This window comes from Dasypus novemcinctus, chromosome 4 (assembly GCF_030445035.2).
Source record: "Dasypus novemcinctus isolate mDasNov1 chromosome 4, mDasNov1.1.hap2, whole genome shotgun sequence".
Classification (NCBI taxonomy): domain Eukaryota; kingdom Metazoa; phylum Chordata; class Mammalia; order Cingulata; family Dasypodidae; genus Dasypus; species Dasypus novemcinctus.
Window position 1 is genome coordinate 76,084,794 of NC_080676.1, and position 21,160 is coordinate 76,105,953.

General features: G+C 44.4%; 1 protein-coding gene and 1 pseudogene across 1 annotated transcript in view; one reads left to right on the forward strand and one right to left on the reverse strand.

The window, feature by feature from the left end:
- KALRN (kalirin RhoGEF kinase) overlaps positions 1 to 21,160 on the reverse strand; it is a 775,504-nt gene that overhangs the window by 663,820 nt on the left and 90,524 nt on the right.
- Positions 14,442 to 14,849, forward strand: LOC101412974 (V-type proton ATPase subunit G 1 pseudogene; annotated as a pseudogene).

A 21,160-nucleotide genomic window follows, 5' to 3' on the forward strand; every position in this document is an offset into this window, starting at 1 on the left:
AGGAGGAGCAGGAGGAGGAAGCGGTGTGCTGGCAGCCCACTGTGGGCAGGCAGAGACACACAGGATTGGGCAGTGCCCAGTGTCCACGTGGAAGGGACGGCAGACAGCCTGGCAGAGCTCTGAGTCCTCTGCAGGGACTATGTGCCTGGGGCTGGCCCAGCTTCTGACCCCTGGCTGCTCTGTTGCTGCTATTTTCAGCTGAACAGCAGGCCCTGCCCCACCCTCCTCTTCCAACCTCAGAGGAGCAGCTGAACGTGCTGTTCTCCCTCTGGACTCTGATCCTCCCTCTCCTCCTCAGGACTTACGCTGGGCCAATCTGCAAAGCTATGTGGGGATGTTTGGAAGGAGATGAACACAAGGTAGTCGGAAAGTCAGTTATAAAATCCAACACTGTTTTCAAGCCAGAAAATCAAAGGCAATACAATAGGCCCAGGGAGAGCACCCCCTCTGATCCCACAACTCAGACCCTTCCCTGCCCTCCCCTCTCCATGGCCATGGCATCCTGTCACTGGTCACTGGAATTTGTGGACATTTCCTGGTGTGCTTCTGTCTCTCCACTAAAGGGGAAAAGGAAAATCAGACTGTCTGGGCACGCTTGTTTCTGGCACTCTGATGGGCTCTCCGTGGTGTTTCTCACCAATTCTTACAGCCGGTGAGCTAAGGTAAGGACCCACTAGGGTCACACAGCTCACAACTAGCAGGGCTGGAATTCAAACCTAGGACCTGTGAGTTCAAGGCTCACAGAGTCACCCATTCTCCTGAAAGCAAATCCCACACTCCTGCCCCCAGGCCTTTAGGCCACAAGCTTCCCATAGCAGGGATCCTGAAGCCCATTGACCGGTTCCTCCCACTGGGCCCAATAACTCTGTGGACTGACTGGACCACCCACTCCCAGGAAAGCGAGGGAGAGGAAAACATATTCATCATCCACACACTGTGAGATATGAAGATATATGTGCCTTCTCTTGCTACATCAGCTGCTTAGGTAGCTAGGAAAGGGAGGGGAGAGTCAGCCAGCCAGAGAGATGAATTATGCACCATCCCAGAGTCCATAATAACCTTCCCAATTCCCAGAAGCACCTCTCAGCCATAGGGATTCTGAGAAAATTATTCATTTGCTCATTATCCAGTAGATATTTATCGAGGACCTATGTACTAGGTGAACCTAGGGGCCACTGCTTCTGTTCTCACAAAGCTATAGGGGAACCAAGGCTGGGGTTCAGGTGCTTAAAGGGTAATGGCATCTCCTGACACACTACCTTAAATTTAGAGCTGAGGCACTTTCATGGGAGGAGGAGGAGAAGGCGGAGTAAAGGAAACCAAACTTGTTGCTATGCAACCATGATTATTCTTAGCCAGAGCAGGGAGAGCAGCTTTGCACCAGGAGTAGGTGGGGGGTGGAGATGGAAACAAGGGGAGGCTGGAGGAGGACAGAGTGGGAGGCAAAGTCGTACAGAGAGCACCAAGGCTACACACACGGGCCTCTGCCACAGGGAGCCACGCACAAACGGATACTCCACAGAATCATGCTCACCAGGTAGTCAGAATAGTGTGGGATGGCCCAGGGAACCACTCAAAGGACCTCCTGTCTGACTGTAAAAACCCTTGTTCTTGGGCCTGAAATTAACCTTTGGTTATTATAACCAGGTCTGTACCAAATACCAAAAAGGGATAAAGAGTAGTAGAAAGTCTGATGTGTTTCCTGCCAGGAGAACTATAACAGTCTACCAGGGGAATGAGGCACACAGAGAGAAACAGTAGATCAACAAATATTTATAAGCCCTTCTTCTGCATTCATTTGGCATTGTGCAGGATCCTGCGGGCACAGAGACAGCCCCTGGGCTGAAGAAAACCATGTATTGGCCTGGGGAGAGCAAGGAGAGCACAGTGCTGACAACACCTGCCCGGGACCCAGAAGGGCTGAGAACCAGACCGGGCTCTGACACTCACCAGCTCTGGGACACCTGCGGCAAGTCCCTCAACATCTCTGGGCCTCGGTTTCCTGCTTTCTAAAACAGCAGACTTTAACCAGTCCTTCCAGTTCTGACATGTCCTGAGTGTTTGTCATTATAAATGTTACAAGATTTTAGTGAGAGTAGAATGGAATATCAAGAAAACTTGGGAAAGGCTGCCTGGAAGAGGTAAACTTTGAGGGAGGAAGTAGGGTGGAAGATTAATGTGTATTAAGGGTCTGTTAGACACTTTTACCTAAAGAATATTTCACCCATTCTTAGAGTTGTAAAAAGCCGAGCCTCGGGGAGGGTAACTTGCTCGAAGCCGATAGCTAGCAAGTACAGAAGCAAGGTTCAACCCAGATCCGTTTGGCTCCAAAGCCTGCGCACCTTCCAGTGGGCAACACTGCCTCTCTAAGAGGGCCAAGATTTGGATAGGAAAAAGAGTACCACAAGGACTGGGCAAGCAGCTTGGGCAAAGATAGTGACAGGCTGAAACACTGCCAGGATTCACAACGGAAGCTTCCTGGGGGTAAGGGCTGAGCTGTGACTGAAAGGAGGGTGTGGCTCACATAAAGGAAGCCGGAGCCAGGCAGTCACTAAGGATTCACCACCCACCAGCATCCTGCATTGTGCTAAATGCTACACAAAACAGTGTATAAAACAGTCCTTGCCCTGAATTAATTTGTAACCAGGGAGATAAAATGTGAAAATTAACAATTATTGAAATGCTACAAAAAGTACCAAAGAAGGAGTACAAAAATAAATATAGTACGGTTTAAAAGGAGGAACTGTTGCTTCCAACTATGGTGGACAGAGGAGATTATGTGGAGGAAGGGGATTGGATCTGGAGGGGAGGGGAGGGGAGAGGACAGAGCAGTAAGGACATTTGAGACAGGAAAACATGAGCCACAGGAAAAAAAGCAGATAATATTCTCCATGGAAGACCACATTCTTTAGAAGCGAGAACTGGTGGGAAGCATTGGTGGGTAGAGTGAGGTCTCTGAACCTTAACCACAAGGCTGTGAAAACCCATTGACAGTTTTTGAACAGGAGAGAAAGATGAGGTTAAAAGAGAAGTTTAAGAAAAGGAAACCAGCAGCATGCAGAGAGCCAGGGAAGGGACTGATAGGCATGGAATGAAGAGTCTGAACTAGAGGGCAGCACTGGGGTTGGAAAGGAAGAGCTAGTTTCCTGGGTGTGTCAAAGGATGGGCAGAGAAATCCTGGTGACTATGGATCTGGAGAAGGGTAGTTAGGGTTCAGCAAAGACAGAACTAACAGGGTATACATATATATGAGTATGTAATATTAACAGACTTATGGGAATTGGCTCACACGGCCATGGGGATTGGCAGGTCTGAATTCCATAAAGGAGGCTGTAAACTAGAAATTCTGATGAAGATTACAATGAATTCCCCAACAGAAGCTGGCTGGCTGAAGTAGAAATAAAGATTCTTCTTTCTGGCTGCTGAAATCATCTGTTCTCCTTTTAAGGTCTTCAAATGATTGGATGAGACTTCTCTCACTGCTGATGGCAATCTCCTTTTTTGACTGTAGATGTAATCAGCCATAGATACAATCAAATGACTAATGATTTAAATCCACGAAATACCCTCACAGTAACAATCAGGCCAGTGCTTGTTTAAGGAAACAGGATACCTTAACACCGTGAACTTAACCATCACGGGGCAGAAATCAAAGTTAACTTCAAGCTTCAAACCAAGAGAATGAGGGTTCCAGCAAAAAATAAAATTTTGGGAAGGGTGGTTAATGAGGTTGATCAGTTCCATTTTAGACATTAAGGCTCCTCTAGGATATTGAGATGAAATAATCAATCATCATAAACTCAGGAAAAGAAAACCTAATGGGGGGGTCACCCATCACCCATAGTGAGATGAACGCTTCCCTGATCCTTAAGCCCCCAGGGAAGGCAGGACAGCTGCTTTTTGAGTTGAGAACTGTATGTCCTGGTAAGAGAAGTCATAAGGAGAATGGAAACAGAACTCCAGAGCCAACTCTTAATTATTTCCATCGACAGAGCAAGCGGGGCTTTAAACAGGCTCAAACCTAAAAGAATCAAGGCCACTTCCCTCTCCAAACAGGAATCCCTGCTGTACTTCACTGAGGGGTCATCCAGCCTTTGCCAGCAACAGGGAATCACTGGGGACTTCACCCAGCATCTTGGTATAGACATAGGGATAAGACTTTGGAGTCAGAAAGACCTGGGTAAGGATCACAGTTGTTCCATCTGAGTGAGAATGGGAAAGTTATCCAAACTCCCTGAAGAGGAAATAAGACAATGTGTCAAGTGACTGGCACAGTGTAGGGTATACAGATAGAGTCATTTAAATATTAGTTCCTTCCCACTCCCACCTCAAGCAGTCCTTTCCATTACAATTCAGTTCTCATTGATACAAAGTTTGTCCATTAGCATCTGCCTGCCCAGTAGGCCTAGTTCTTTATACCCCCTAGGATAGCACCAAAAATCAATAAATCAATCAATCACTCATGTCCCTTTCCACTGCCAAATGTTGATCATGTTGGGTTGGGTTTAGGGCACCTTGACCTGAATTCTATGCTGAATTTAAGGTCTGACAGGTATAAATCATAGAGACACCATAAGTGCTCATTTCTGGAAACTATTCTTCTGGGAATGTATTTCAGAACCTCCAATGTATCACCTCTATCTGCCTGTCACTGGCAGTTGAAATTCTACCATTAGAGATTCATTTCTTTAGCTTAACATGCTTCTTTTAAATTACAACCTTCTCCTATGAGGAACAACCCATTGAGTTGTTACCCATCATAAGTAACAAGAGTGTGCTGCCTGAAGGAGCAAGAGTTTCGCTGGCAGGCATTTTGGAACTCATCACTGACCCTATTTTGGTGAGCTGCTGAAAAGAGTCTGAGACCAGAGGAGTAAAGGCAGCTAGATGAGCAAGTTTTACAGATTCACAAGAGAGAAGCCCTGATCAGTCACAGAAGAGTTTAATCATACTCTGCTGGCTGGAATTACCCATATGGGGTCAGGGGGAAAGTGGTCAGGGAATAGAATATTTCCAGTGAGCATCAAAGTGTGACAGGAAAGTCATCTTCCCCTCCATGAAGGCAAAATAAGAGGACTCAGGGTGCACCAAGAGAGACTGAAGTCTGAACCTAGGAAGAACTCCAAGATGATGCAGAAATTCTTCCTTGTGGTTCACCCATAATTTTCTCTACCCCATCACTCTCCTGAAATGTTTCTCTCAAATATGATCAATAATATCCTAACATTCAAACCCCAGGGTTCTACCCAATCCCCAACAGATGTCATGCCAATGCCCACACCTTTCCAGAAATCCCTAGTGGGGAAACCCCAGATGACCTGGTTTTTCAACCACTTCTCTGGCCACTTTCACATTCCTCCTCACTGTGCCCTAAGCCTCTGCCCTTTCTCCTCTCTGTGCTCAGCCTCCATATCCCTAACAAGGCAGAGGGACCACTGTCCAGCAGTTCAGAGGAAAGCAGGAAGGAGTGTCAGTATCAGAAGAGTCTCTATAAAGTACAGGGTCCAGCACATAGCAGGTGCATTAAAAACTGCATAAGCAATGTGGGAAATTAATGCATTAAAATGCTGACCAGTGTGTCACTCCAAGGGATCAAGCCATAGAAAGCCACAAAAGGTAAAGATAGCTTCATTTATTCAACATATATGCCCTAAGAGGGGCATACAAATGCCCATTCAGCGTGTTTTCTCCAGAGAAACAACTTAAAGGAAGTGTTGTAAACCTCGGAGTCCCTCTGATTCCTCATTCGTCTGGTCTTTTGTATCCAAGGAGATGCTCTCACACAAGAACCACATCACCATAGGATGTCAAAGGGAAAGGATTCGGGCCCTAGAGACAGAACTCAAGAGAAGAGTTCATCTCCTTAGCCACAAAGGGCCTCTTCTCCTCCTGGTCAGCTTCCCCAGATGCCTCAAGCATCCTCCCTGACCCTACCCTTGCCCTAGCTAGATAGAATCACAGCTTTATGACTGACTCTGTCATTTCCTATCTCGTATATACCACGATACACATGTAGATGAACAATATCAGAGAACACCATGTTCCCAACCTTTGAGCTCCCTGACATTAACATCTTCCCTTCCACACCCCCACCCCCCAGCAGAAGTGCCATGGAGGTGAGGATCATGCTCTCCCTCAACAAGCCAGTAACTGTCTAAGGACCTAAGCCATGACTTAGAATCACACATCAGGACCTTGACTCTTCCTCCCACTGTCCCTTCAGCCCTCAAAGGAAAGCTGTCTATTCAGCCCCATTCCCCTAGTTTATGTTGGAGACTGATTCATATACAAAGAGAATCAGCAGGCCCCAGAAACTTCATAAAAGGGAGAAATGTACATAAACAAGGAAGGTGTAGGGAGACAAGACAGGGGAGGGGAAGAACTTAGGTTAATCCTTTGTGACTTCAACAGCTGCCTTATATCTTCAATCAGTCACCCTTTATATCTTTGACCACTGGGATTTACCTTTGATCTGCTCCTCCATCTCCACCCATTGAGTATGAAACATCAAAATTTGCCAGATATTCTAAGTATCAGGACCCATGCAAGAAAGTTGCCAGGACTACTTCTCTTGGCATAAATGCTTGTGAGTGATGCAACTGGTGAAATAGATAGCACAGAAACCCTCTCTACCCCCTTCTTTCAGTCAGATCTGGCTGACTTCAGAGTTGGAGGAGTTATGAATGGAGGAAAAGAATGAATCCCTCCAAAAGGCCAGCTACGTTGCTGTCTAATGGGTGATCCAACAGGGAGAGAGATTTTGCAATTATATTTAAATGCTCAGTTCCCACTGGACCCAGGGGTGGCAATGAGGGGCAGGGAGAAGACTGTAGGAGGGTGGAGATGGCATGAATTGTGGTAGAGTATTCCTGAGAACAAAGTGCCAGAACAGGGTATCCTTCCCAAGCCAGGCCCTGAGAATTTTGGCAGACCAACCTGTTGGGGACACTAGGCAATATCCAGGGCCTTGGGCTCTGGATAGGGCTGTTCTGACCTCCCTTGTTAGCCATACTTCCTGTCCAGAACCACAAAAACACATGCTGTACAAAACACCCTTAGAATCAAGCATCCATGACCTACTGCTCTTCATGGAAGACTATGCCTTTCATTCCTGCCCTCAGAAACAACATTTGTGTTAGTTTGCCAGGGCTGCTATGACAAATACCACAGGCTTGTTGGCTTAATGGGAATTTGTTATGTCAGAGTTTTGGAGGTTAGAAGTCCCACATCAAGTTGTCACCAGGCCATGCCTTCTCCTAGAGACAATAGCATTCTAGCTTACCACAATCCTTCGGGTTCCCTGGCTTATAAATTCATCTCTTCCTCTGTCATATGACTGCATATGAATTGCCTCTGCTTATAAAGGACTTTATCCATATTGGATTAAGGTCCACCCTGATTCAGTTTGACCTCACCCAAAAGCATGATCTTCTAAGGTTCTGTTTATAGATGAGTTCACACCTACAGGATCAGGGGTTAGGACTTAAACATGTCTTTGTGGAGGACATGACTCAATTTACCAAACAATTATATTCATGAACAGCTGCTGAGGTCATCCCAACCATCCCCCTGCCTCCAACATGAACCCAGAGGGTCATTTTTAGCCCATTCCCTTCTCTAAACCTCACTCTTCCCATCTCTAGAAAGGGGAGGGCTCGTCTTCCCTTCTTCTGACCTCTAATATCCATGGAAAGGGTAAAAATAAAGTGGAACTGTACCTGTGAAGACTCTTTGGAAAAACTCTTTTAAGAAGTGGTTGGTACCAGCATCCCCACAGTCAGGAGACCTGTCCCTAGCTATCCCCTGAGAGCCCAGCTCTCATACTCTGAGAGATGGAACAGCAATTCAGACAAGGTGACCTAGAGTCATTTCTCCTTTTCATTCACACCCTTACCATTCCTCCGCACAAGCACTCCACTGGACCCAGACTAAGCTACGTACACAACAAGAACCCCAGGCCTACGCCTCTGCTCCCACCATTACCACTGACCATCTCACATTTTTTCGCCATGCAAGACCAGCTGGGCTCACCCTTCCCAAAGCCTTCCCCAACCACAGCAGCCAATGGGCCTCTCTCCTTATTCTTGAAGAGTATCATTATCATTATTTTCTTTGCTGCCCCACAGCATCTAAAATAGAGTTGTGAACATAGAGAGTATTTCAATCAATACTTCTTTTAGTTTTTGGTTTATTCTATTTTTTTATTCACCATTCAGTAAAATCAGAGGATTCAAGTCTCCAGGTATCCAGTTTGAGAATAAGAATCCAACCTGCCCCACATCCTCTGTTGTGTGTGCCAACCTGGAGCTTTTCCTCTTCTCTTTCTAGTTGCCCAAACTCTCAAGCTGTCCACCCCACCAACCCTTCCCCCTACTCATCCGGGATGGCTCCCGACCTGGCTCTCCTACCTATGACATCACTAAGCCATGTTTTCACCATGGGTGTCTCCTGGATTTCCTGTGGAGCACAAACAAGGAGTAATTTTAAAGCAGTGTCACCAACTTTTTAACAAACACTCTAGGATGTGCTTATCCGTAATCATCATTTCCCAGGCCACACCCTGCACCAGGAATCTGTGCCCTGGGATAGGACTCCAGGAACTCTTAGCTGTTTGAACCTCTACCCAGAATTTCTGGGCCTTTAACAGCCACCAAGTTTCCTAGTAGGAAACTGGTATTGTCTCTTCCTGTGAGGATACTCTAAAGACCAACAAACTCTACCCTTCTCCCAGAGGTTAAATAGACATCTGCCATCCCCATTTTTCTTCCTAGGCTCCCAAGTGTCAGCCTAGGGTCATGGTGAGAGGGTGGGGATGTGTTACCTGGCAGGTCAGAATTCAAATCCGCATTCCACTCTCACTGGGTGACCTTGAGCAATTTAGTGCAATTCAATCTGCATTTGCTGCCGGCTGACTATTGCCATAGCGAGACAGGGTTCTCACAGTGTGGGATTAGGACCAGCAGCATCAGCCTTACTTGGGAATTTATTAGAAATGTAAATCCTTGGGTCTATCCCAGACCTGCTTAATCAGAAACTCTGGGGTTGGAGCCCAGCAATCTGTGTTTTTATAAGCCCTACAGGTGACTGATAACACAGTCAAGTTTGAGAACCACTGCCATAGACACTGGAGGTACAAAAAACAAAAGCAAAAACAAAAAATGAAGAGATACCCATAATCCAGATCAGCAGTGCTCAACCATGGCTACAATTAGAATCAACTGGGGAACTTTTAAAATAATACCAACACTTGGGTCCCATTCCAGACCAATTTGGGAAATGTCTAGGAGTAAGCAAATAATCACATGCTGAGCGTGAAGACTGAACAATGTATACAGGCACCTGAAAAGGGGGAGCACAGCGCAAGTGACTCTGTGCCTTTGTTTTCTTGTCTGTAAAAATGGAAATTCTAATGTCCATCCTGCAGGACTGTTGTGAGAATTGCAGGGAATAATATATAGGAAATGTTCCATCCGTGTTAGTCCCCTCCTGCCGGGCCCCATGTTGACTTTTGAGTTGAGCAGCTGGGCTGATGGGTTTGGAAGACCTCCTGACACTAGTCCATCATCAAGGACCCCCAACCTGCCAAGGAAATGCCTTGTAGCTGTTCATTGCTTGTAACAAGAGTCCCTGTCAGCGACCATCTCCACATTCCCGGTGTCCTTGGGAACCCAGAGGGGAGCTCACAGCACAGGGCCCAGCCCTCTGATACCTCCCCACTCTTGCAAAGAACAGCTCTTTAGGACAACTTGCTAAAAGTCTGCTGAATTACACTAGGAAAATACTGTCCTATTCCTACCTCCTCTCAACTGTTTTCTACCTGTGGCTCAAGATAGGCCCGCTGGCTGAGGAGGGGAGCTTTTTCTGTGTCAGGCAGCCCTCCCTGATGCAGAATTCTCCTTATTTCAGGCCCCTCCTCCAGCAATGTCTGAACACATGTCTATAGGGACTTGGCAAGAGCCCCAAATTCATCACCCCCCCAACCCCAATAAGTCATCGAAGTCAATATGCAAACAGAAGCAGAGGAAGTGCCCTGCGCCTCCCACAGTGCCACAGATCCACAGGCAGCCCAAGGCCTCCTGAACTGAGCAGAGACAGGAGAGCTGGCTCTGGCAGCCCCCTGGGGCTCTATGCTTACTCCAGTAGACGCTAAAAACATTTTTGGTCCCCTCTTTGAGAACAGCCTTTACTGTCATTTTAAAATATAAAAACAAGCAAATTGTGTCACTGCTTTATAGGCAAACCTTGCTTATGTTTTTAATTAAAAACACTATCACTCGGCTTGTCCAGATTTGGTTTTCTCTTTCCCAGATTTGGTTCCAAATGAAGCTGGGCTGTTTCCAAAATCAAATTAGCATTCAAAGAACAAAGTTTTGTCACCATTAAGGATAGTTAAAAAAAAAAAAAAAACCCTGCATAACCAGATTGGAAAACTGGTTCCAGAACACAGAGCATAAGTTGCATCATGGAATGAGTTCCCCTCAGGGACCCCCTCTGAAGGGATTTCCTCTCATTTCATATCCATCAGTCATGTCACCTACCAGGTGCCTCAGGAGCCAACCTCCCACACTAAATCAGAAGCAGGGGGAGGGGGCATAGAGAAGAGAATGAACAGGCTTCAGAAAAAGAGTTTAGAAATGTCAGAAGCAGGGATCAGGACAGTTCTCCCAAAAAGTGGGGTCTTCCAGGGTAGAAATGGTATCTTCAGAGGCCAAGGCAGGCCCTGTGCCAAAGAACTTTCACTGAAGAATTCAGAACATAAGATAGGTGCAGAAAAACCTCAGAAACAGTTGCAGAGGAACAGAAAAAATAAAGGTGCCTCCCATCTTTCCCTCCTCTGAGCTACTAGAGCCCAGTTCCTTCCCAGATACCACAAAGCCACCTTCTTCTGGCCCTGTCACCCCTCTCCTTCCTTCCCCAAGTCCTGCTACATGAAAAATAAGACCTCTGCCCAAGCTGGCCAGCAGAGAATAAGATCTTTTCTACTTGGCTCTGTGTTTTCATTCAGCCTTTAAAGGCTCCGGCCAGGCAGGGAGCCCGGTCGTTTGGCGCCTCAGAGCTCACCTCCCCCAGTGCTGGCGGCTGGCTCTTCCCTGTTTTCTCCTCCTTGCACCAGATTTCTCACAGGTTTGGGTGCTAGACCTTGCACCCTGAAAGTGCTGGATTGAGCTGCCCTCACATCCCTTCAGAAAACATGGCTAAAAACCAAGCAATACCAATGCACAGCTTTATGCATTAAGGAATGTCAGGCTGGGGCTCCAAATGGGTAGAGAGAGTGTTGGAGAGAGATGAAATGGTTCTGTAATTCACAGCACTCAGTCATCTGAACTAATGGTGGAAAGAGATACAGGTAATCAAAAAATGGATAATTAATAAACCAGAATAATGAACAGTTTCCAGATTGTTAGGATACAAATAATTTTTGGCAGTGGAGTTGCCTTTGTAAGCATCTATTTGTTCAAAAAATAAAATTGCATTTAAGACTAAGAGTGGTAAGAAACATCTGGATGGAAAGAAGACACCAGGTGGGTATTTTTAATTTACCATATAATGCACGCCCACAAATAATCAAGAATTGGCTGTGTGGGGAAAACACATGGAAAACTAAAGCTGAAAGAGATCATCCAGTCTCCATCGCACAGATGAAAAAACCAAGGCCCAAAAAGCTGAGACAATTGCTGTATATCACTCAGACAGTTGCCAGAAGAACGAAAACTAGACTTGGATTGTCTATGCAGAGCGTTGTCCACTTGGCCACAGAGTGTCCTGCCCTCTAGCAGAGGAAAGGACAAGAGCCGGAAGAAGCATGGGCTCCTGGGGTCTGTGAACAGGACACCATGCAGCTACGCCTTCTGAGTATGGCCTACCTCCCCACTCAAACAAAAGCTGCCTGAGCACAGCGACCAAATCCTAGGGACTGTCTCAGGAACTCCCTCATGAGAGCTCACTGGATGTGGCTGTGCACCGTTTTGCTCATCAGCGTCATCACCCAAATTAGTATCTACAGCCCTCTATTTCCCAGTTTCCTGACTTGACTCGCTATATGTCAAATGCAAATGACTGAGGACAATACAACAGCTTTTCTGGATTGGAAACTGCTTCTGTCGTTGTGTAGAGGTCTAACCAAGTGGACAGGGCAGCTGGCACATGGGAAGTAGGGGCTGGGATGGGGAAGAAGCACATGAGAGTCAGACCCATGAGGTGACTCTAGACCCCAGGACCCTTCAGGACAAGTCGAAGAGGGAGGAGGCAGTTTCTGAGTAGGAGGCACGTCCCTCACCGAAGCTGCCCACATGAAAACGTAGTTCCTGGATCACAATGCTCCCCTCCACCAAGCTCACATTTCGTCTCCAGACATTTTTTGGCCTAAACCAAGGTTTTTCTGGACTCTATCTGTAGTCTTCTTCCATCCTGAGAGACCATCTCCTTCTAGTCATTTGGTTTAAATTTTCATTTGGTTTTCCTGCTTCCATGCATTGTCAACTCAGAGGGAACACCTCTCCCTCTGGATGGGGCAACAGTAAAACTACCACCTGTGAATGGCCATCTGTAAAATGGGATTGGGTAAGCTTCCATTCTCAGCCCAAAGTTTATTTCACTGCAGGGATATATCCTCATCGGGGTGTGTTACCTAAATAAACTTTGTAAGAAAAGCAACTTTTTATTGTGGTAAAATAAATATAATAAAATTTACTATTAGTGACATTGACATTCACAGTGCTGTGCAACCATCACCACTATCCATTTCCAGAAATTTTTCTGGATTCCACAAGGAAACCTTGTACCCATTAGCAGTCACTCGCCACGCCTCCCTTGCCCCAGGCCCTGGCAACCACTAATCTGTTTTCTGTCTCTATGGATTTGCTGACTCCCGGATATTTCTTATAAAAGTAATCATATGATATGTGGCCTTTTGTATCTGGCTTCTTTCACTTAGCATAATGTTTTCACCTTTGGCTACTGTGAGTAGTGCCGCCTTGAACATGCATGTACCTGAAGAAATGTTATCTTTTCCAGGGACAAACATCTTTTAATAAATAGGTGGAAAGGGAGTGAAGAGCAGCCCAGTTGAAAAACATTGCATTATTTTAAAACATCTATGTCTCAACATTCCAGTCTTGTGATTTTCTATTTAAAACTGATCTTAGTCCATTCATAAATTTGAAAATAGACTTAACAAAATAACTTGACAAAAGTAAGAACATGACATGTTAGTAAGTGCTTCTTGAGGGCAGGAATTTGGCCTTATTCACTGCTGTTTTCCTAGAACTTTTATACACCTGCCACCCACAAAAGTATTTACTAAATATGAATAGAGGGAAAACATGAAGGAAGGAAATAATTGAGTAATTTGAAACATATTATATATATCAAAGGCATAAATTCTTAAAGGATATAAAATAATGGAGATGTTTAGGCTAGAAAATTGTGCAATAAGAATAATAAAGTAAATGAAGCATGAGAAAGAAAACAATTGAGACACAAGGATCAACCAATATCAAATGAAGTTGCACTAAAGAGCATAAAGTGTTGCCAAATAGACTGTGGGAATAATAACTGCTGTCCTCAATTATCTGAAGGACTTCAAGAAGAAATGAAATTATATATGTCTGTATTATCCAGAGGGACTAAGATCAATGTGCATAAGTTAAAGAAAGTCAGATTTCAATTACATAAAATAATTTACTAATAATTAGGTTTTGTCCAACAATAAAATTAGTTGTCTTAAGAAGTCATGAGCACCATATGTTACTGAAAATATGAATGACCATCACTTAGAGATCTTCTAGAGGCAATCTCTGCCCTGAATGGAAAGTCAGACTAAATGGATTCTGGGATCTCATCTATAAATAAGATCCTACTAATCTGGAACTTTGTGATCAATGCATAGAGTCAAGCAAGGCAAACTTCCTAAAAGAAGAAAGTTTGGAGTCAGATTGGAAGGGGGTGATATGGAATGGCAAAATGGCCTAGTTTAGGAACATTAGTACATATTGGAGTGTGAGGCCAAAAGAAACCTCACGAAAGTGCAGAAAGATCAGAAAATTCTCTCAGTATAATGTGTCAGGGATCCTTTCAGGTCCAGGGGCATCATTCTCAGAACCATCTATTTCAACATATGGACTTGATGAAATTATCACCTGGAAAGCAAGGTGCAGCAGCGCTTGGGCCATTCTATTTCCACAAGATAATTTATGTAAATTAGCAAGGGAATAGTCTTTATATCTTGTGTTACATCATGAGACGTTCTTGAAAACATGCAACTTTATGTTGCCTCTCTTAGGAAAATCTGGCTTTGTGCCCCAAAATAGAAAGGAGAAGTGGTGATTGGATGCCACCCCTATCCATCACCCTGCGGGAAGCAAATAGCCTCAAAAGAGAGAAGAAGTGGCCAGGTGGTTGGTCTCTGCTGTCTACCTCTATTAAGATGAAAACAGGAGGGGCCTCACGAGCCCTTTTAGGCCACTGGCCTGGGCCTCGAGAGTCCCTGCCGCCATGGCTTCTCAGTCACAGGGCATCCAGCAGCTCCTGCAGGCGGAGAAGCGCGCTGCCAAGAAGGTGTCCGAGGCTTGCAAGCGAAAGAACCGGAGGCTGAAGCAGGCCAAAGAAGAAGCTCAGGCTGAAATTGAACAGTACCACCTGCAGAGGGAGAAGGAGTTCAAGGCCAAGGAAGCTGTGGCTCTGGAATCCCACGGCAGTTGTAGCTCTGAAGTGGAGATGGAGACCCAGGAGAAGATGACCATCCTCCAGAACTACTTCCAGCAGAACAGGGAAGTTCTGGATAACCTCTTGGCCTTTGTCTGTGACATCCAACCAGAAATCCATGAAAACTACCGCATAAATGGATAGGGGAGAAGGAGTGCCTGAAGGCATTTTAGATGCCTTCACATGGAATGTGAAGCTTTAGCAAAGCTAGAGTTATATTCTTGGGGAAAGGCATTAACGTATTTCTGTATATTATGTAGTAGGTCCTTTCACTTTTTAGAGAGTAGCAAACCTAGGTTCTTTGTATAGACTTAGAGTTTATCCAAAGAATTTCATCTTTTTACCTCCTGTTTCTTATAAATATAATGGGTATATGTTGTTTGATTTCCTTTGCCATTTAGCTCAAGCTACATATGTGGCAATACTGACTTTTTCTTTCTTAGATCTAGTACCAAAAACCATATTTAAAGAAAGAAAGGGGTTAAAGTTTTATTTCCCTAAGGCTTTCTTAAAGGTCAGGGGCTTTATCTATGAAAAAGTAGTAAATAGTCATTTGTAACCTGTGTGAAGCAACAGCCAACCTTAAAGTAGTCCTTTCTGGCTAAGAGTTTGAACAATAAATACTAGAATAATTGAGCTGCTTTTAGCTTCTTTTAATAAAAATCACTAGATAGAATTCAAGACTTATTATATGTTATTGCTTAATGTACTGGTAATCATTTAAAAGTAAAGATTCTTTGTCATGCAAAAAAAAAAAAGGATGAAAACAGTGGTGAGGGGGGATAGGGTCCTCAAATATTTGTTCAGAGTTTTGAAATAGTACAATGGTTGAAGGAAATAAACCTCACAAACAATGACTAAGAAAGCAGTTTGATAATATCAAATTATTCCTTAATATAATTTTTTGTTAAAAAATAAAGGGATCTTGCTGAAAAATCCTTCTGAGTGGTGACCGTCTTTTCAAATTTGGAGTTTTTCACTTTTGACTTATTTTAAAAAGAAGAAAATCATTAATTTGAGGCCTGACAAAAGGAAGGAAGTCTCTCCTAAAATATCAGCCAGAAATTCCCAAAACCATGATCTTCTTTTTCAACATTTCTACACTGAACATTGAGGTAAGTCAAGAAGGCAGAAGAGATGTTACTAAAGGGCAACCTAAAGCAGGAAGGCAGCATTTATAGGTAGGCTGTTGATATTTTTGGCATGAGCTGGTAGAAACCTCTTTTTCCCCCACAGCTACCTTGCTGAGTCATAACCCAAACAAGATGTGGCCTCTAAATTGTGGGGCCACCTTCTCTTACTATGTCTGAGGAAATAAATACCTGGTCGGTACAGCCTAGTCCTAATTAATCAGAAGGGCTAATGGCTCTAATTGTGGGTTATCCAAGCTCTTGAATGTCCCCCTCTCTCCTCCTAAGTATTTCCCTGCTCACAGGGCAATCCAAGTCAAGGAGTAGAGAAGAGTCATTTTGCTTTTTGTAAGCAGTTGCGTTGAAAGCATTTTTATGAAAGGGGGATTATGTTGTAAATTTAAAATGAGGTGTTTGTGTTTCCTCTGGATTTCAATTATTCAGGCCCTCAGTGCCCTTGACTACCCCCAGCCTCTCTTGCATGCACAAGAATAATTAAGAGTGGGCCTGAAGAGCGGTGTCTGCCAGCATTGCCAGGAACACCACATGCAGCCCTCTGCCCACCACGTCACGGCTTCTTCTCCTTCACATGGCAGCTCAAGGTCATCTGCTCCTAGAACTCTTGCTTATTCACCACAGTTCCCAACCTTGTGCACCCCCCTTCCCTTCAGACCCTGTCATCACAATATCTTTGAGTCACATCATCTGTAGCTATCTCTTCTTATGATTAGGAACTGACAACATGAAACAGCCAAACAAAGCAGGAGGCTCTTATCAGAAATCCTGAAGTCCAGGCTCAGCTGCTCCTTGCTAGCTGGGTGACCTTGGCTGAATTTCTTCAACAGGCTGAGTTTCAGTTTCCTCATCATCATAAAAGTGTGATGATAATTTTTGCCCTACCCATCCCAGAGGTTATTGTGAATTTCAAATGAGATAACTGAGGTGAAAGGATTTTGGAAATTGCATCACATCTTGTTTCCGTTGTTTTTGGTATAGAGACTGTGTCTCTTTTTTTTAATATTCCAGGGTCTGATCTATAGTTGCACCCTCTGAATGTTGCAGCACAGTTTTGGTTTAAATGTCACTGAAGGTCCCCCTTGTCCCTACAATGTGAACACAGATCCTCTCCTGAGATTTACCACCTATACTCAGAAGTTAAGCTTCCACATACATCATTATGAAGGTGAAAGGATGCCCACAAAGAAGGCTCCTGGTCCTGGCCTTGTGGGCCCCAGACAAGGGGCAGGGTTCAGATCCAGCCCACGGAGCCTGCTGAAGGATGCACCAGCAGAGCAGCAGGGCAGCCCTGAGCCTCCACCAGCACCACAGTTTACAATGGTACATCAAGCCCTCTGCCCAGAAGGCAAGACCCTTGTGACACCCAGGATATTTTTTCTCTTTCTCTTTCTCACAACCACCTGCAGAACTTCCACCACAACACTGCAGCCAACCTCCCTGGCACTCCTCACTTCACCACTTGGCAGGCTAATGACCCAGAATTCGCTGGCTAGGACTTGTTTTGAGAATCATGACTAAAATCTCTGATTGCCCAACAGAGAGCACTCAGGAGAGCAAAGGGAGAAGGATGCTATGTGACCTCTGAAGCTTTTAATTGCACATCTTCCCTGCAACAATATGCACTGGCAGTGTCCATCTTCTTCCCTGAGTATCTGCTAGCAGGTCTGTCAGTGATTTCTAGGGCTTGTAGTGGTACTAATGCTCTCTGCATCTTCAACAGGTGACACCATAAGCAACTCCTTTGTTTTACAACAAAGAAAATTCAATAATTAATGGCCTTCTGGGAAATTCCAGTTCACAGCCTCATTCAACAGAGCTCCAAAGGCATCCACAAAGTATAAAAATGCTTAGGGTAGAAATAAATCACCATTTCTTGTACTTTATCATATAATCAGGTACCATGGGCCCCAGAGTCAACCTTTCCCTAATGGTCTGATAAAGGAGGTAAGTAATAGCTGAGCGCTCTTGAGTTACTTATGAAACATTTTACAAACAGGAAAGAAAAATAAATACCAGAGTTCTGTGGAGGTGGCTATTATTTCAATAAAAAATCTGAAATGATCTTCCCAATTTGCTACCCAAATTCTATCCTGTTTTAATGGACTTCTTCCGTGAGCATTTCTCTGATAACTCCAGCCCAGCAAAATTCATTCATTCAATCATTTATTCAATACTGAATTACTGAGGACCTACTATGTGCCAGGCACTGGGCTAACTTCCAGGGATATAAGAATTAACAGTCAAAATCTCTGCCGGTAGCTCCATCATCTGATCTATTAATGCATGTAGTGTTTATATCCTGCATCAAACATAGCCTCTCACAGATAGCATTTTCCTGGAACTCATATTACTCTCCAATTTATAATATAATTATGAACATGAGATGTCTTTTTAAGCAGCTTTGAGATAAAAGCATTTCTGATTTATCTTGTGGTCTGCTAAGAGACAGTGCGAGTAAATACATGTTAAATTGTGTGATTTGTTATATATAATGCTTTACATACATAATATTTAATCTTTCTGTCCAGGTTATAAGTTTCTTTAAAGACAAAGTATCTCTCTGTTCACATTTCTTCAACTCCTACAGTGTCCAACACAGTACAGGGCACATGGCTCACCCTCAGTACATCCCTAATAGTTGAATCAAATCATTCTATTAGCAGTGGGAGTTCCTCTTCCATGTCAATTCTATTCATCACACCCTTGATGTAGAATTTAAGAAGCCTAGGCCAAGGAGAACAATATAGTCAGTTTTACATCGCCTACAATCTCCCCCAACATACTGGCTTAACTTTCTCCCTGACCAGAGCACAGTTTGTAAGGGATGAATAACTCAGATTTCATTTATGGAGACTAACATAAGTTACCTGTGCAGAGCAAGAAGAAAACCAGAGTGCAATTGTAGCAGCAAGCCTGACCTTGGCCAGCTAGAGCACCTATGGAAATAGCCATCACATGGTTCACACAGGATTGGCCTGCCTAAGACCAGGAGCGTAAGAATCAAAGCCTCGCATGTATCAGGCCTGCAGTCACCATCAAAATCAGCCCATTCAGAGTTGGACTCAGTTGTGGTTTCTCTACACATGGCTCCTCTACCACTTCTACTTGAACCTATAGTTAGTACTAGAGTTGATAGGTGTACATCCAAGAGACTGTCCGCATGCCAGCTAGGCCCTGAATCTCAACAGAGTTGCAACGCCTACTCTCCAGGTTCATTGGCCTCACCCAGGACAACTAACAAGGAGATGATGATGGACAATGACCATCCCAAAGAACAGAGAGAGTCTGCAACTGCAAGCAAGACAGTCCCATCCATCTGCCCCATGGGATCCAGGCCCCCTCTCAATTAGAGGTGGAGTGGGCATCACCATCCCAGAATCCTCAGGATTGGGGAATGAACTATGAACTAGAATAGACTTGCTGGTATTCTACTATAGACTTATTGTAATTCTAACAATGAAAGAACTGTTATCACTGATGTGGAGGCAGTGATCACTGGAGGTTCTGAGCATAGGTAGAGGGAAAAACAGGTGCAATATGGGGGCATTTTGGGGACTTGGGAACTGTCCTGAATAACATTGCAATGACAGATACAGGCCATTTTATATCTTGTCAAAACTTACAAAATTGTGCAGAAGAGAATATAAACTACAATGTAGACTAAGGTCCTGGCTTAGTGGCAATGCTCCAAGATGTATTCCTCAATTGTAGCAAATGGACCACACTAATGAAGGATGTTGTTGATGGGGGAAAATGTAGGAGGGGTAGAGAGCAGGGCTTATGGGAATCCCTATATTTTTTATGTAACATTCATGTAATCTAAGTATCTTTTTTAAAGAATTAAAAAGTATATTTAAAAAAAATAAATAAAGATGTAAGAGAGGAAAAAAATACAGTTCATGAAGGCAGAAATCCAAATCATTGTCCTGGGTACCCACATTTGCTGTCTTTCGGTTCAGCCTCTTAAACTCCATCTTCTAAAACAGTCAGCTTTTTTTTTTTTTAAGATTTTTATTTATTTCTCTCCCCTCCCCCCCAGTTGTCTGCTCTCTGTATCCATTCACTGTGTGTTCTTCTGTGACTGTTTCTACACTTATCAGCAGCACCGAGAATCTGTTTCTTTTTGTTGTTGTTGTTGTGTCATCTTGTTGTGTCAGCTCTCTGTGTGTGCGACACCATTCCTGGGCAGGCTGCACTTTCTCTCGCGCTGGGCAGCTCTCCTTATGGGGCGCACTCCTTGCGCGTGGGGCTCCTTTACACAGGGGACATCCCTGCGTGGCAGGGCACTCCTTGCGCACATCAGCACTGCACTTGGGCCAGCTCCACACGGGTCAAGGAGGCCCAGGGTTTGAACTGCGGACCTCCCATGTGGTAGACAGACACCCTAACCAGTGGGCCAAGTCCACTTCCCTAAAATAGTCAGCTTTACTCTGATAAGCCTTAGGGGATGCCACAGCCAAGGAAGTCAGGGAGATGGAGCTGCTCTCTGGGGAAATGGACCAACAGCCTTTACTAACCTAGGTGATATCAGGGGATTTCTCCCAAACCCACGGGCATCTGTGAGTCCTGCCACCTATGCCGCCAAGGAACACATTGTTAGCACTAATAAAAAACATGCCACACTACCTGCCCAGGAATGGCATCAGGGTGTCTATGTGTCATCTACAGAGAGTTCTAAGTTCCAGACATCCTCATAGGATATCTCATGGTTTACTATCTGAAAATTCAAAGGATTCACCCTAAAACCCATGGTCTCCATTCCCTAAATCAGAAACTACCCCCAGAATCTTCCAAATCAGCATTAAATGACTGAACAATTAAATCCCCCATTTCTATCCCAGTCTTCCTAGACTTTGCTTCAGTCTTAGCGATTCTAAGAGGCCAGATCCCTGCTCATTCTGTAGTCAGCCTAGAAGTATTCCTGCCTCTTTCCCCATCCTCATGATCCAGGATAGATCCTGAAGAACCTGGTACTGGAAGCCAGTAACGGCATTTAGTCATGCAAAGCAGTAAGCTGACTTCATTTTCCTCAATAAATATTTCATTGAGATTCACAGAAATAAGGGAAACCTTATTCATGAGATTTGTTTGTCTTAATGACTCACAGCACAATTTGTTTCAATTAAATATGTATTTTAATATCTTCTTGGGTCTGAAAACTTCTGCCCATTCATCACAGAGTCTTCATAGCATCAGTCTCCTCACAGACGTGAACATGTTGGGAACATCCTCATTCTTTTCCAACGTGTGAGTTTTTCCTTTTCAGCTCCCTCTTAATGAGGATTTGGAGCTAGCTCGAGCACACCTGT